Raw genomic sequence first — 15,291 nt, 5'->3', positions numbered from 1 at the left:
ATGCACGGGCATGTCCCGCACTCAGAGAGAAAGATGCCTGCATTATTTATTTGTTTCATTAAATGCAATCAATTGATTGTAGCATTGATGTGTGGCTCTTTAATGGCACTTGCAGAAATGATTATCTTTAATAAAGGTTATTTTACCTTGTGTGATTTTATTTATTCTATAAGAGGCTCGGGGGGAGGGAAATGTGTTCAAATGTATCAGTCGATGCTAAGCAACCCTTGCAGGTTCAGGATGTAAGAACCCTCAGTCTTTAGAGGGAAAGCGTATTGCCATATCTACTGAAAGAACAGTGAGAAGGATTAGCGCAATACAAACCATAGAACACACAGTAACCATGTGAATGATCCGTCTGTACATAATGGGTTAGATAAACAATAAAGGATATCACACTATTTAATATGAGTGTCAGATGCAAAGGGTAGGTGGGTAGGGAATTATATTGCCTTGAGTGGGTGTATATTATATAATAGAGCCAAGAAAATAGTGTATGACAGTGGATCTGTTGGCCTGCTTTGTTCAACTATGGAATGAGGGGTAACTATTTAACTGCTTTGAGCTAATGTCAATAAACACATTAGTTCCAATTCATTTTGAAGCCAACAAAACCAGAAGCAAAACTATCATACAGTTCAAAATGTTTAGTACATGACAGCAAAATGACTTGTTCTGTTCGCCTAAAGCAGCAAAAGGAACTATCGCACAGTGAAACCAGAGGCAAGTAATATGGAGTGACCTTCGAGCACAACTGCATTCACATCATCCCAGGCCCCCATGGGGGCATAGTCAAGGAAGTAACACCCACACACCAGAGGATGTGAGAGTGACAGGCTACAGTCAAATTAATTCAAGTTGTTTTTAGGGCATCTTTGTCCCTGGTATGAATCAGTGGCATGAATGCACAATGGTAAAATGTGTAAGCCTGACTGCACATACTGTACAATGACTTGAAAGTCATTATTGTGCTACAGGGCTCTGAAAAGGTCATCTCGAAGTCTTCGACTTTGCAATGCAATTTTGTGTGATGAGAAAACACAACACCATTTCTTCTTTCCTCTCAATCCCAATCCTCGTTAGAAACGGATTCCATGTTAGCATCGATATTTAGTGATTTAATCTGGTAAAATATGTCAAATCTATTGAAGACATAATTATAGGTTACAGTAAATGATCAATGCTGCAAATGAATTCATTTTGATCCTGTCATAAGGCATGGAGTACTTCACTGTAATTTAATAAAAATGAGTCTGAACGTTGCCTAGACATAATTAGGGGATTATTTATTGGTTATGCAGAAAATATATTAAAGGCAAAACTCCTTGTCAGTCTCACATACTGTATGGCCTGGTCTCCTCTTTTGATCATTCATTTATTTTAAAGATATTATAGCGGACGCTAAGGACTGTTCATTGTATTCTGCAGAATCTTCCTAGCCCTGCATTGCAATAGATGTCATGTGCCAAGACAGGGGACAGCCCAAGTAATGTAAGCTGAGAGGGAGAGTAATATATTGTAAGCGGTTCAATCACGTCCTTCTGCAGGGCTAAGTTATAACCTGCATTATGAAGCCATTTAGCCAGGCCTCCTCTTTGGTTAACTTTAAGGATGAGTCAAGCTTTAATATACAGCACATCAAGCTATCGACTGCAGAAAGTGAGCAATGTGCAAATCACTAAAAGGAAATGGGTAACCTCTGAGCGTAATTATAGAAGGACAGTTATTGACATTGGCATAGTCACAATGCAATGACTATGTAATGATTGTATGACCCAATTACATTTGTATTTGCTGGCAAAATACGGCAAGGCAAATTTTACCCCAGGTGTATGATTTTAGAAATGCAATCAAATGTTTCTAACACTTAATGAATAGTAATGCTAATCATGAAAACACATCTATAATTGTCAAATTAATTGTAAAAACACTCTTAAATTAGATAGCTTAAAATAATAACCCCCCAAACTATTTTAATCTTCTAAAATAGTGTTGCCACTAACACATACATTAACAGTAACACCAATAACCTAAGATATGGTAAGACTTGTTCCTCGGCATTGGCAGTGTCCAAGGGAAACAAGACTGTGTGACCAAAAAATATGACTGACTCAGAATTTGGCTTCAGGGATATCGTCTAATTAACATTTTAATGAACATAAAATATTGTTAACTCTAGGCCATTTTCAGAACCTCATCTCAGACAGACTCATTACAGCAGTGTGAGCTCGTCTCAATTGGCCTAAAAAGAGCTGCAGTAAAGATGTCATCTTCCTGGTCTGTAATAACTACAGTCCAATTCATTGACATTGCCTTTAAGAGGGCAACAACAATAACATTTTATAATGCTGCTGTCACGATAGTCATAATAACACTCGGACCAAGGCGCAGCGTGGTACGGGTTCCACACCTTTTTATTTGTGAAATGCACAAAAAACAATAACAAGCAAACGACACGAGAAGCTATGGAGTGCTCACAGGCATCCATATCAATACTGGCTAAGAGCATTCTTGGTGGTGATTCTTGGTGTATTGCTGGAAATCTGGAGACTGACCGGTACTGTAGATATGTGCAATATCCTTTGCCAGGAGGTCAAATCCAGATCAGAGTGCCCAGACAGACTAGTGACAGCTAACCAGAATATTACCAGATCCTCAAAACGCGGACAGCAATCAAGAGGACGCAGAAAGGGTAGTGGGTTCGATTCCCGGGACCACCCATACGTAGAATGTATGCACACATGACTGTAAGTCGCTTTGGATAAAAGCGTCTGCTAAATGGCATATATTATTATTATTATTATTATTAGAAAAGGACTGAGTATAGACACAGAATGCAACAGGCACCCATTCATATGGTTTAAGGTTACTGACATCATTGTTAGTTATCAAGTCTGGACACTGCTGCAGTATATTGAATTCAAGGCTGTTTATATGTAGTATTTACAATAGCATCTGGGAGTTGGAAATGATCCTTTTTAAGACGTAGGTCTTCCTGTTAAATGAATGCCATTGGTGCAATTATTTGTTTTGAGTCCATGGCAGAGAAATCTATAGAGGAAATGCGTACTCACAAGTGAAAGTCAGTGGTATTGATTTTGAATCTAAAGTACAGTGCTTTACGGCAGACCAGCTCTTCAAGATTCATCACTGGTCATTGAGGAATGGCCGTGGAGCTCATTTGAGCAAAACAATCGTTTTGCCAGCAACCAACTATACACAAAATTCAATAAGTTGTTTGTATTTGTTGGGCTAGGGAAACTATTCAGAATATCCACAGCAATGGTTTAGAATGCATGTTGCTACACAATGATATTTGCAAGTCACTGGGGGTAGCAGGAGTGTTTGTTTTTACGAGAATAAATACATTGCCGGTGACTCAAATCTCACAGTAGAGCATCGTAAATACAGGATTCAAACTCATAAAAGTAACGTTTTGTATGAGGGAGATTCTGAAAGAGGCTAACTTCTGACTTGACTAGAGATCAAACGAATGACAGACTACAATACTGTATGTCACTCCTCCTCCTAAACTCCGTCAGACAAAACAGCTTTCAGTTTACCCTCTTCTAATCTACCTGAAAATCACATGCTGGATGATACGAGAGCATTCTAGATGAAATGATTGACCTCTGCTTTGCCCAATAGTTAAAGCCACAGTAGTAAATTAAAAAAAGAGAGAGAAAAAAAAGTGTTTCTTTGCAGCCATTTTGTCTGAAGAAATTTTGGAGAACTGACACCCTATTAGGAGAAGGACAAAGGACAGGGTATGTCCAAAAATGGAGACCACATAATTGACCCATCATAGATTTGACAGTGTTTCTGTATTAATCCAATGCTCCAACTTGGCAAACATTTTACGACATCTGCACAACATAGACAGCGCAGAGCAGAGCACAACTTTCCTAATGAACATGTGTACTAGGAGAAAGGGAAGTGTGGGGAAAGTTGAGGATAATGTATTATTCTGCATTAATGAAGGACAATGCTCGGCTAATTAGACTCGGAGGCAACCGTTGCTGCTTTGTGTATTTCCGTCTGTTTATGATCGAGTTCATCAGAGCTCGAGCTACTTCTTATGTTCTGATGGTGTTTGAGAAAGTAGAGGAAGGACTCTATGGTAGAATGGCAAATCAGCTGAGGAGAGGGGAAAAAGGAGTACACTCTAGGTTGCAAGATGTTTTTCCGCCTCTTTAAATCAAACCAGGATATGCAGTATTATGTTGGAGAGTGAGAGTGCAGAAATATGCAACTTTGATCAGGATAGGCTCAGACAGGTGTTTAGCAATGTAATTAGGTGGTATATGAATTCATAAATATGCTAAGTTTGTTTTGGTTTTCGCACATTTGATAATTTGCTGACTCACCCTTCTACAGTGAATAGCATAGTACAGAACAACACGTTAGTTGGCTGCTCAAGTACCTAATCAATGTACTTTAAATAAATGTTATTCCTATAGCATACTTGATGTCACTGAGCATTAGGGAAACAAATAAAGTCTACCATTCTGTTCCTTGTCTTCTTCTTTTTAAGTGTTAAATCATTAATAACTTTAGGCTCAATGGGCTGTTTAAACAAGTTTACAAGATATTACATTAACTTAGATAAATAAAGACACAAATTAAATTACTTCACAGTTTGAACAAAACCATTTCCATATTGCACGGTTGAAAAATGAGCCATTGACTGAAAGTGTTGCCATTTTCAATGCGGGTAATTATACTGAGAACAAACCGCTGTGCAACAGATGAGCTATTTGTTTTAATGCTCTCCTTATTTCTCCCTACTGCTGTGCCTCTTCAGCCATGTGTCGTCGTCTGAGCAATCACACCCCTGAGGATTTCAGCCACTAAAAGAGGGCACTTGCATAATAAAATGGGCCCTCTCCTGACCCACAAAAAGAGCTCATCGCCCACTCATACTGTGAAAATGCTATAACCCAGACACTATGATTTGTTTACAAAAATAATAAAAATTATATTTCCCTCATTCCCAAGACATTCGGTATATGCCATGTTCTGAAAATAGTGCAGCCCAAATCCGGGCAAGGTGTCTGCCTAATAATTGTCCCAAGTCATTGATCTTGAGTAGACACAAGTCAAGTATTGGGGAATGTTGCGTGGCTACCGATTTTGTAGTTTAGCAGATGGTCGGGGGGCCGGAACATAATTACAAATCATTTGTAGACTGCAAATTGACCTCAAGAAGCCTAAACAGATATAATATTTGACTGAAACATAATCATTAGAAACCTTGCTTACATTTGTATACGATCACACACACTACATGACCAAAAGTATATGCTCACCTGCTCGTCAAACATTTCATTCCAAAATCATCCGTATTAATATGGAGTTGGTCTCCCCCTTTGCTGCTATAACAGCCTCTACTCTTCTGGGAAGGCTTTCCACTAGATGTTGTAACATTGCTGCGGGAACTTGCTTCCATTCAGCCACAAGAGCATTAGTGAGGTCGGGCACTGATGTTGGGCGATTAGGCCTGGCTCGCAGTCGGTGTTCCAATTCATCCCAAAGGTGTTCAATGGGGTTGAGATCAGGGCTCTGTGCAGGCCAGTCAATTTCTTCTACACCGATCTCAACAAACCATTTCTGTATGGACATCAAATCGTTTTTTTGTATTTGTCACAACAGACCTTACAATGAAATGCTTACTTACAAGCCCTTAACCAACAATGCTTTAAGAAGTTTAGAAAAATTTAAATAATGTGTGAAGTAAAAAATATCAAGTATAAAATAAAAGTAACAAATAATTAAACAGCAGTAGTAAAATAACAAGCAAGGCTATATACAGGGGGTACCGGCACAGAGTAAATGTGCGGGGGCATCGGTTAGTCGAGATAATTGAGATACTATGTACATGGAGTTAGAGTGATGATGCATAGATTATAAACAGGGAGTAGCAGCAGCGCTAAAGAGGGGTCTGGGTAGCCCTTTGATTATCTGTTCAGGAGTCTTATGGCTTGGAGGTAGAAGCTGTTAAGAAGCCTTTTGGACCTCGACTTGGCACTCGGTACCGCTTGCAGTGCGGTAGCAGAGAGAACAGTATATGACTATGGGTGGCTGGAGTCTTTTGACAATTTTTAGGGCCTTCCTCTGACACCGCCAGATATAGAGGTCCTGGATGTCAGGAAGCTTGACCCAGTGATGTACTGGGCCGTACGTACGTCCCTCTGTTGTGCCTTGCAGTCGGAGGTTGAGCAGTTGCCATACCAGGCAGTGATGCAACCAGTGGGATGCTCTCGATGGTGCAACTGTAGAACCTTTTGAGGATCTGAGGACCCATGCCAAATCCTTTCAGTCTCCTGAGGGGGAATAGGCTTTGTTGTGCCCTCTTAACAACTGTCTTAGTGTGTTTGGCTCATGATAGTTTGTTGGTGATGTAGACACCAAGGAACTTGAAGCACTGTCCTCCTTTTCCTGTAGTCCACAATTATCTCCTGTGTCTTGATCACGTTGAGGGAGAAGTTGTTGTCCTGGCACCACACAGATCTCTGACCTCCTCCCTATAGGCTGTCTCATCATTGTCGGTGATCAGGCCTACCACTGTTGTGTCATCGGCTAACTTGATAATGGTGTTGGAGTCGTGCCTGGCCATGCTGTCATGAGTGAACAGGGATTACAAGAGGTGTTTAGTTCCAGGGTCCTTAGCTTAGTGATGAGCTTTGAGGGCAGTATGGTGTTGAAAGCTGCGCTGTAGTTAATGAATAGCATTCTCACATAGGTATTCCTTTTGTCCAGCTGGGAAAGGGCAGTGTTGAGAGCAATAGAGATTGCATCATCTGTGGATCTGTTGGGGCGGTATGCAAACTGGAGTGGATCCTTTGTGCACGGGGACATTGTCATGCTGAAACACAAAAGGGCCTTCCCCAAACTGTTGACACAAAGTTAGAAGCACAAAATTTTCTAGAATGTCATTGTATGCTGTAGCGTTAAGATTTCCCTTCACTGGAACTAAGGGGCTTAGCCCAAACCATGAAAACAGCCCCAGACTCTTATTCCCCCTCTATCAAACTTTAAAGTTGCCACTATGCATTGGGACAGGTAGCGTTCCCCTGGCATCCGCCAAACCCAGATCCGTCCGTCGGACTGGTAGAGCGTGATTCATCACTCTAGAGAACATGTTTCCACTGCTCCAGAGACCAATGGCAGCGAGTTTTACACCACTCCAGCTGACGCTTGGCATTGTGCATGGTGATATTAGGCTTGTGTGCGGCTTGTCGGCTATGGAAACCCATTTCATGAAGCTTTCGGCAAACAGTTATTGTGCTGACGTTGCTTCCAGAGGCAGTTTGGAACTCGGTAGTGAATGTTGCAACTGAGGACAGACGATATTTACACGCTATGCGTTTCAGCACTTGGCGGTCCCGTTTTGTGAGCTTGTCTGGCCTACCACTTTGCGGCTGACCTGTTGTTGCTCATAGATGTTTCCACTTCACAATAACAGCACTTAAAGTTGACCAGGGCAGCTCTAGCAGGGCAGAAATGTGAAGAACTGACTTGTTGGGTGTCCACATACTGATCTGTTTCACCTGTCTTTGTGATTGTCTCCACCCCCCTTCCTCATTATCCCCTGTGTATTAATACCGGTGTTCTCTGTTTGTCTGTTGCCAGTTCATCTTGTTTGTCAAGTCAACCAGCGGTTTTGTGTCTCAGCTCCTGCTTTTCCAGTCTCTTTTTTTCTCGCCCTCCTGGTTTTGATCCTTGCCTGTCCTGACTCTGAGCCTGCCTGACCACTCTGCCTGCCCCTGAGCCCGCCTGCCGACCTGTACATTTGCCCCACCTGTAGATTATTGACCGCTGCCTACTCTTGGCTGTGCGCCATGACCGGGCCATGGACATTCTGATAGAACAATTCCACGGGTGGTCTGGGGTCAGCCTGTTAAGGTGGTAACCCCACCACCCCTCAGTAACTTGGGGGTTAGCAGTGCCGCACCACCGGCCACTCCACCTTCCCGGGAGCCCTGTTTACCTCCCCTGGAATGCTTTAATGGAGAGCCGACCACCTCTCGGGCATTTGTAGCTCCGTGTGCCCTCATTTTCGAGCTTCAGCCCTCCTCCATCTCCTCAGACCACTCCAAGATAGACTACCTCATCACGCTGATGTCTGGGAGGGCTCTCACCTGGGCTACCGCCATGTGGGAATAACTGGCTATGTGTGTGTGTCATGTATTGTCATATATTGTCATGTCTTGTCCCTGTGCTTTCTCTTCTATTCGTTTCCCCCTGCTGGTCTTATTAGGTTTCTTTCCCTCTCTCTATCCCTCTCTCTCTCTATCGTTCCGTTCCTGCTCCCAGCTGTTCCTCATTCTCCTAACGACCTCGTTTACTCTCTCACACCTGTCCCCTATTTTGCCCTCTGATTAGGTCTCTATTTCTCTCTCGGTTTCTGCCTCTGTCCTTGTCGGATTCTTGTTTGCTGTTTGCTGTGTCCTTGTTCCGTCCTGTCGTGTTTTGCCTTATCATCAGATGCTGCGTGTGAGCAGGTGCCTCTGTCCGCTACGGCCCGCGCCTACCCGAAGGGACCTGCAGTCTGTTGCCGCTTATCCTGCAATTCCCCTCAACAACTAGAGGATTTATGTTTTCCCCGTTTGGACATTTCCTGTGAAGGATTGAGGATTATGTTATCTCTGTTTGGACTTTAATAAACTCAGTTTCTGTTAAGTCGCTTTTGGGTCCTCACTCACCTGCATAACAGTGTGAGTATGGAGGGGTTCGTGGGAGAGGTGAGTAATGTTTTTGATGCCCCATTCTCCAGGAGATAAGCTTCCCGGAAGCTAATCTAGTTCCAGCAGGATGCCTGTGGAGTGGCCGACTATGCGGTGAATTTCTGCATGTTGGCAGCGGAGAGTGCGTGGAACTAGGAAGCACTGTTCGACATGTTCCTGCACGGCGTCTCGGAGGCGGTTAAGGACAAGCTTGCAGCTCGGGACTTACCCACAGATTTTGACTCCCTCAGCGCTTTGACCATCCATATCGATGGGCGACTAAAGGAATGACGGACGTAGAGGAAGTTAGATTTCGCTCGCACGTCCAGGGATTCCACCTCATCTCCGAGTCATTCCGGAAGTCCCCAATGGTCCCGTTGTCGAGAGCACCCAAGGTTTCCCAACATTCCTCGAGAGTCACCGCAGACAGCTGAAGCCGAGCCTATCCAACTAGGATTTCGCCAGCGGAATGGCAACACAGGCAACATATCGCACAGAACAAGACTCCTCGGAAAGCTCCGGCTGGCCTTCTCCAACCACTGTCTGTCCCTCACCATCCCTGGTCCCATATATCCCTGGATTTTGTCACGGGTCTCCCCCGTCTGATGGCAAAACTGCCATCCTGACTGTGGTTTTCCAAAGCTGCCCACTTCATTCCTTGCTCTGCCACGGGCCTCTTCCCCGAGCAAGAGGAGGAAGTCTGCAATCCCTCTGCCCAGATGTTCATCTGTCGCTGTCGCCGTACATGGAAGAGAGACCGGGCCGCTCTGTTAAAAACCTCTTCCAGGTAAAGGCGTCAAGCGGAATGCCACCGGACCCCTGCTCCACTCTATCGGCTCCGGCAGAGGGTATGGCTCTCCACCCGGGACCTGCCGCTCTGGGTGGAGTCCCGTAAAATTCCCCCCATTTCATCGGCCGTTCCCCATCTCTAGAGTCATTAGCTTTATGGTCTTTTGTTACCCCGTACCCTCCACATTCACCCTACTTTCCATGTGTCTGGTATTAAGCCCGTGTCTCACAGCCCTTTGTCTTCAGTTTCCAGGCCCACCCCTCCTCCCGTCTCCTCCCGTGACTTCCACCGCTGGCACCCTGGTCAACCAGGTATGCCCCCAGGTAGGACGCCAGGTGGCGCCCCTAGAGGGGCGTACTGTCACACCCTTCACCTGTCTTTGTGATTGTCTCCACCCCCCTCCAGGTGCCCCATTATCACCTGTGTTTTCTGTTTGCCTGTTGCCAGTTTGTCTTGTTTGTCAAAATGTCAACCTACCGTTTTTGTGTTTCAGCTCCTGATTTTTCCAGTTTCTCTTTTTCTCGTCCTCCTAGTTTTGACCCTTGCCTGTCCTGACCCTGAGCCTGCCGACCTGTACCATTGCCCCACCTCTGGTTTACTGACCCCTGCCTGCATGGGATTATAATACAAAAAAATGAGAATAATATTACAATTGTTTTCAGATCAATTTCACCCTAATTGGAGGCCAGTTACATTTGTTAATCATGACTTAAAGATTTTTTGTTCAGAGTGTTTACACAACTTACTCGATAGCAAAAGCCTGGACATTGGCAAGAGCTTGAGGTGTTCTCCAGAAAAAGAGTCCCAAAATTGCTTATTGAAACGGTCCAACGATCATTAGCCTTAGGTGATGAATCGGACAGTCTGCCAGACACGGGTAGATAAACCTCACCGTTCTAGTCAGGACTGTTTGCAAGTGCACTTATGCAAAGCTTGTCTGCTTTTTCACATTTTAAAGTACTTTTCTGAATAATCATTAGGAATGAGAACAGTTTTGACAGTTTTAACTTACACAACTACACTAAACAAAAATATAAACGCAACCTGTAAAGTGTTGGACCCATGAGCTGAAATTTAAAAAATCCAGAAATGATCCATATGCACATAAAGCTTGTACCACTAAAATGTTGTGCATACATTTGTTTACCATACCTGTTAGTGAGCATTTCTCCTTTGTCAAGATAATCCATCCACATGACAGTTGGGGCATATCAAGAAGCTAATTAAAAAGGATGGTCATTATACAGGTTCACCTTGTGCTGGGGACTATAAAAGGCCACTTTAAAATGTGCGGTTTTGTCACACAACACAATGCCACAGATGTATCAAGTTTTGAGGGAGCATGGAATTGGCATGCTGACTGCAGGATTGTCCACCATAGCTGTTGCCAGAGAATTGAATGTTAATTTCTCCAACATTGTTTTGGCAGTACGTCCAACTGGCCTCACACAAGCCCAGGACCTCCACATCCAGGGGTGCTGATGAGTATTTATGTCTGTAATAAAGCCCTTTTGTGGAGAAAAACTCATTCTGATTGGCTGGGCCTGGCTCCCCAGTGCACCCCTGCCCGAACATGTCAAATCCATAGATTAGAGTCTTATGAATTTATTTCAATTGACTTTCTTATGTGAACTGTAACTCGGTAAAATCTTTCAAATGGTTGCAATTATATTTTTATTCAGTACGATAATGATTCACTTTCACCACAACAGGCATTAACATTAATGCCATTAATGACCAGCTTCAAATCAGAGTCAATCTCCAGAAGCAGAAAACAAATTGGTGCCTAATTGGTATTCATGCAATGCCCACTATCACCTTCAGAGGTATCAAACTAAGTCAGAAAGCTTGACATGAAATATGGCCAGGCATCAGAATCTGATTTTTTTCATCTGATGAAAAAGCAGAAATCAAACATAGGGTTCAGCAGGAGCATGAGATATGCTCCTCTTGTAGTGAAAATAGACGTTATTCAGTGGAGAGAAGGGGGATAAGACACCCGTTGCTTATATGTCAAAAACAGCTACTGTAATTACTGTCGGATGTGGAACCTCATTACCCATCTATTCAGCGTGGAAGTTTCTCCAATTTCCTTTGAATAAGGAAGCGTCTCATGTTTTAAAATAATCCAACGTGATATCCCCGCTAGCTGGGATCCAACTGGGTTATTGAAACAATTAGCATACCCTAATCTACCAGCTCTATCTCGAACTGCCAGCTGCAGTTTTCACCCTTTTCATTTTGAGAGGTTTGTTAAGGTTAATTGACCAATTATAGTGAGGTTCTGGAGATTTGGTTCGACCACCACCCCCCCCCCCCCCCCCCCCGATGCACTCTTACTGACCTTCTCTGACTGATGGGTATCAGACACATTGATCTTGAGAGCACTGCTGCATTGGTAGTAAAACAGAAAAACTTTGGGGTGATATAAACTGACATGAGAGTCGTTCCATGTCATTGCAGCAAGCCATGCCAATGTTTGAAGGTCACACCTTTGGCCCCATTACTCTCTCTAATAGACTAACATAATATGAAATGATAAACAGTTCTAATAACTTATAAAACATGGTTAATTGGCCACAATTATGAAGTTAACTGTGCTAAAACATTTTGATAGCAAAAAATAGGGCAAATTGTCTATTTTCAGTCTAACACCATTGCAAAGGAAAATGTCTGTATAGATGTATGGGTTGTTCCAATTCAAAAAGTACAAGAAAGAGGATTTTGACACCCACCATCAGAGATTGTTCTGAAATCGTTTATGTGGTTAGAAACATAAGATCAGCATTCCTGCAACATTATTTTGTTGAATATTTCATTTGATCCCTGAGAAATTAAGCTAATTGATTGCACCTAAATTGGCCCTTTTAATTTATAGGATTCATATAATATTAAATAAATATAATATCCAACATCCGATTTGGAGTAAACTTCTTCCTGCTAAAAAGAACATCAGTCCCAATCCCATCCCAACAACTCAGGTCATGTGCAGACCAGCAGGCTGGAGTGTTTACAGACCTATTCAATCTCTCCCTATCCCAGTCTGTTGTCGCCACATGCTTCAAGATGGCCACCATTGTTCCTGTACCCAAGAAAGCAAAGGTAACTGAACTAAATGACTGTCGCCCCATGGCACTCACTTCTGTCATCATGAAGTGCTTTGAGAGGCTAGTTCAGGATCATATCACATCCAACTTTAACCAACACCTTAGACCCACTACAATTTATCCCAACAGATCTATGGATGGTGCCATCGCACTGCACACTGCCCTATCCCACCGGGACAAGATAAATACTTACTGTATGTAAGAATGCTGTAAGAAAACCATAGTGACCTTCAAGCTCATCACTACGCTCAGGGCCCTGGGTCTGAACCCCGCCCTGTGCAATTGGGTCCTTGACTTCTTGACGGGCTGACCCCAAGTGGTAAAGGTAGGCAACAACACATCTGCCACACTGATCTTCAACACGGGGTCCCCATTGGGGTGTGTGCTGAGCCACCTCTTGTACTCCCTGTTCACCCATGACTGTGTGGCCACGCACCTCTCCATCTCAATTATCAGGTTTGTTGACAACACAACAGCGGTATGCCTGATTAATAACAATGACAAGACAGCCTTCAGGGAAGAGGTGAGAGCCCTGGTGGAGGGGTGCCAGGAAAATAGCCTCTCCCTCAACGTCAACAAAACAAATGAGCTGATCATGGACTACAGGAGGCAGCAGAGAGAGCGCATCCGCATCCACATCAATGGGCCATATTGAAGAGGGTCAAAAGTTCCTCAGAGTGTACCTCACTGGGGACCGGAAATGGTCCCTACACACCGACAGCGCGTTGAAGAAGGCGCAACAGCGCCTCTACAACCTCAGGTGGCTGAAAAAATGTGTCTATACCCCTAAGATCCTCACAAACTTCTATAGATGCACCATCGAGAGCGGGCTGTCAGGCTGTATCATTACCTGGTACAGCAACTGCAACGCCCGCAATCGCAGGACTCTCCAGAGGCAGATGCGGTCAGCCCAACACATCACCAGGGGCACACTACCTGCCCTCCAGGACATCTACAGCACCCGTGTCACAGGAAGGCCAAGAAGATCATCAAGGACTTCAGCCACCCCTCGCATTGGCCTGTTCACATGCTACCATCTAGATGGCGGAGTTCAGGTGCATCAAAGCTGGGACCGATAGACTGAAAAACAGCTTCCATCTCCAGGCCATCAGACTGTTATTAAACTGGACTCCGCCCAGTACCCTGCCCTGAACCTTAGTCACTGTTACTAGCTGGCAACCACCTAGTACTCTACCCTGCATCTTAGAGACTGCTGCCCTATGTACATAGTCATTGAACACTGGTCAGGTTACTTTAGTGATGTTTACATACTGTTTTACCCACTTCATATGTATATACTGTGTACTAGTCATGACTCATCCTACATAACTACTGCTGTACACACCTTTTCTATTCATATACTGTCCATACAGTTGAGACACACCATACTGTCAGTCTCAACCTTTAAGTCTTTACTGAAGACTCATCTCTTCAGTGGGTCATATGATTGAGTGTAGTCTGGCCCAGGAGTGTGAAGGTGAATGAAAAGGCTCTGGAGCAACGAACCGCCCTTGCTGTCTCTGCCTGGCCGGTTCCCCTCTTTCCACTGGGATTCTCTGCCTCTAACCCTATTACAGGGGCTGAGTCACTGGCTTACTAAGGCTCTTTCATACCGTCCCTAGGAGGGGTGTGTCACTTGAGTGTGTTGAGTCACTGATGTGATCTTCCTGTCTGGGTTGGCGCCCCCCCTTGGGTTGTGCCGTGGCGGAGATCTTTGTGGGCTTTACTCTGCCTTGTCTCAGGATGGTAAGTTGGTGGTTGAAGATATCCCTCTAGTGGTGTGGGGGCTGTGCTTTGGCAAAGTGGGTGGGGTTACATCCTTCCTGTTTGGGCCTGTCTGGGGGTGTCCTCGGATGGGGCCACAGTGTCTCCTGACCCCTCCTGTCTCAGCCTCCAGTATTTATGCTGCAGTAGTTTATGTGTCGGGGGGCTAGGGTCAGTTTGTTATATCTTGAGTACTTCTCCTGTCCGGTGTCCTGTGTCCTGTGTGAATTTAAGTATGCTCTCTCCAATTCTCTCTTTCTCTCTTTTCTTTCTCTCTCTCGGAGGACCTGAGCCCTAGGACCATGCCTCAGGACTACCTGACATAATGACTCCTTGCTGTCCCCAGTCTACCTGGCCATGCTGCTGCTCCAGTTTCAACTGCTCTGCCTGTGATTATTCTGCCTGTGATTATTATTATTTGACCATGATGGTCATTTATGAACATTTGAACATCTTGACCATGTTCTGTTATAATCTCCACCCGGCACAGCCAGAAGAGGACTGGTCACCCCACATAGCCTGGTTCCTCTCTAGATTTCTTCCTAGGTTTTGGCCTTTCTAGGGAGTTTTTCCTAGCCACCGTGCTTCTACACCTGAATTGCTTGCTGTTTGGGGTTTTAGGCTGGGTTTCTGTACAGCACTTTGAGATATCAACTGATGTACGAAGGGCTATATAAATACATTTGATTTGATTTTGATTTGATTTACTGTCTATACACACATTACTCGTTCTGATATTTCTTAATAACATTCTTTTTACTTTTTGGATAATGTGTGAATTGTTTTGCATTGCTAGCCTCTCCCCTATTTGACCTAGATAGTTTGTGTGTACAGTATGTATTGATATGTAGGCTACGTGTGTCATTTTTAAATTGATGTAGTTCTGTCCTTGAGCTGTTCTTGT

Source organism: Oncorhynchus gorbuscha, linkage group LG07 (genome assembly GCF_021184085.1).
Source record: "Oncorhynchus gorbuscha isolate QuinsamMale2020 ecotype Even-year linkage group LG07, OgorEven_v1.0, whole genome shotgun sequence".
Taxonomy (NCBI): domain Eukaryota; kingdom Metazoa; phylum Chordata; class Actinopteri; order Salmoniformes; family Salmonidae; genus Oncorhynchus; species Oncorhynchus gorbuscha.
This window is presented reverse-complemented; position numbering follows the sequence as displayed.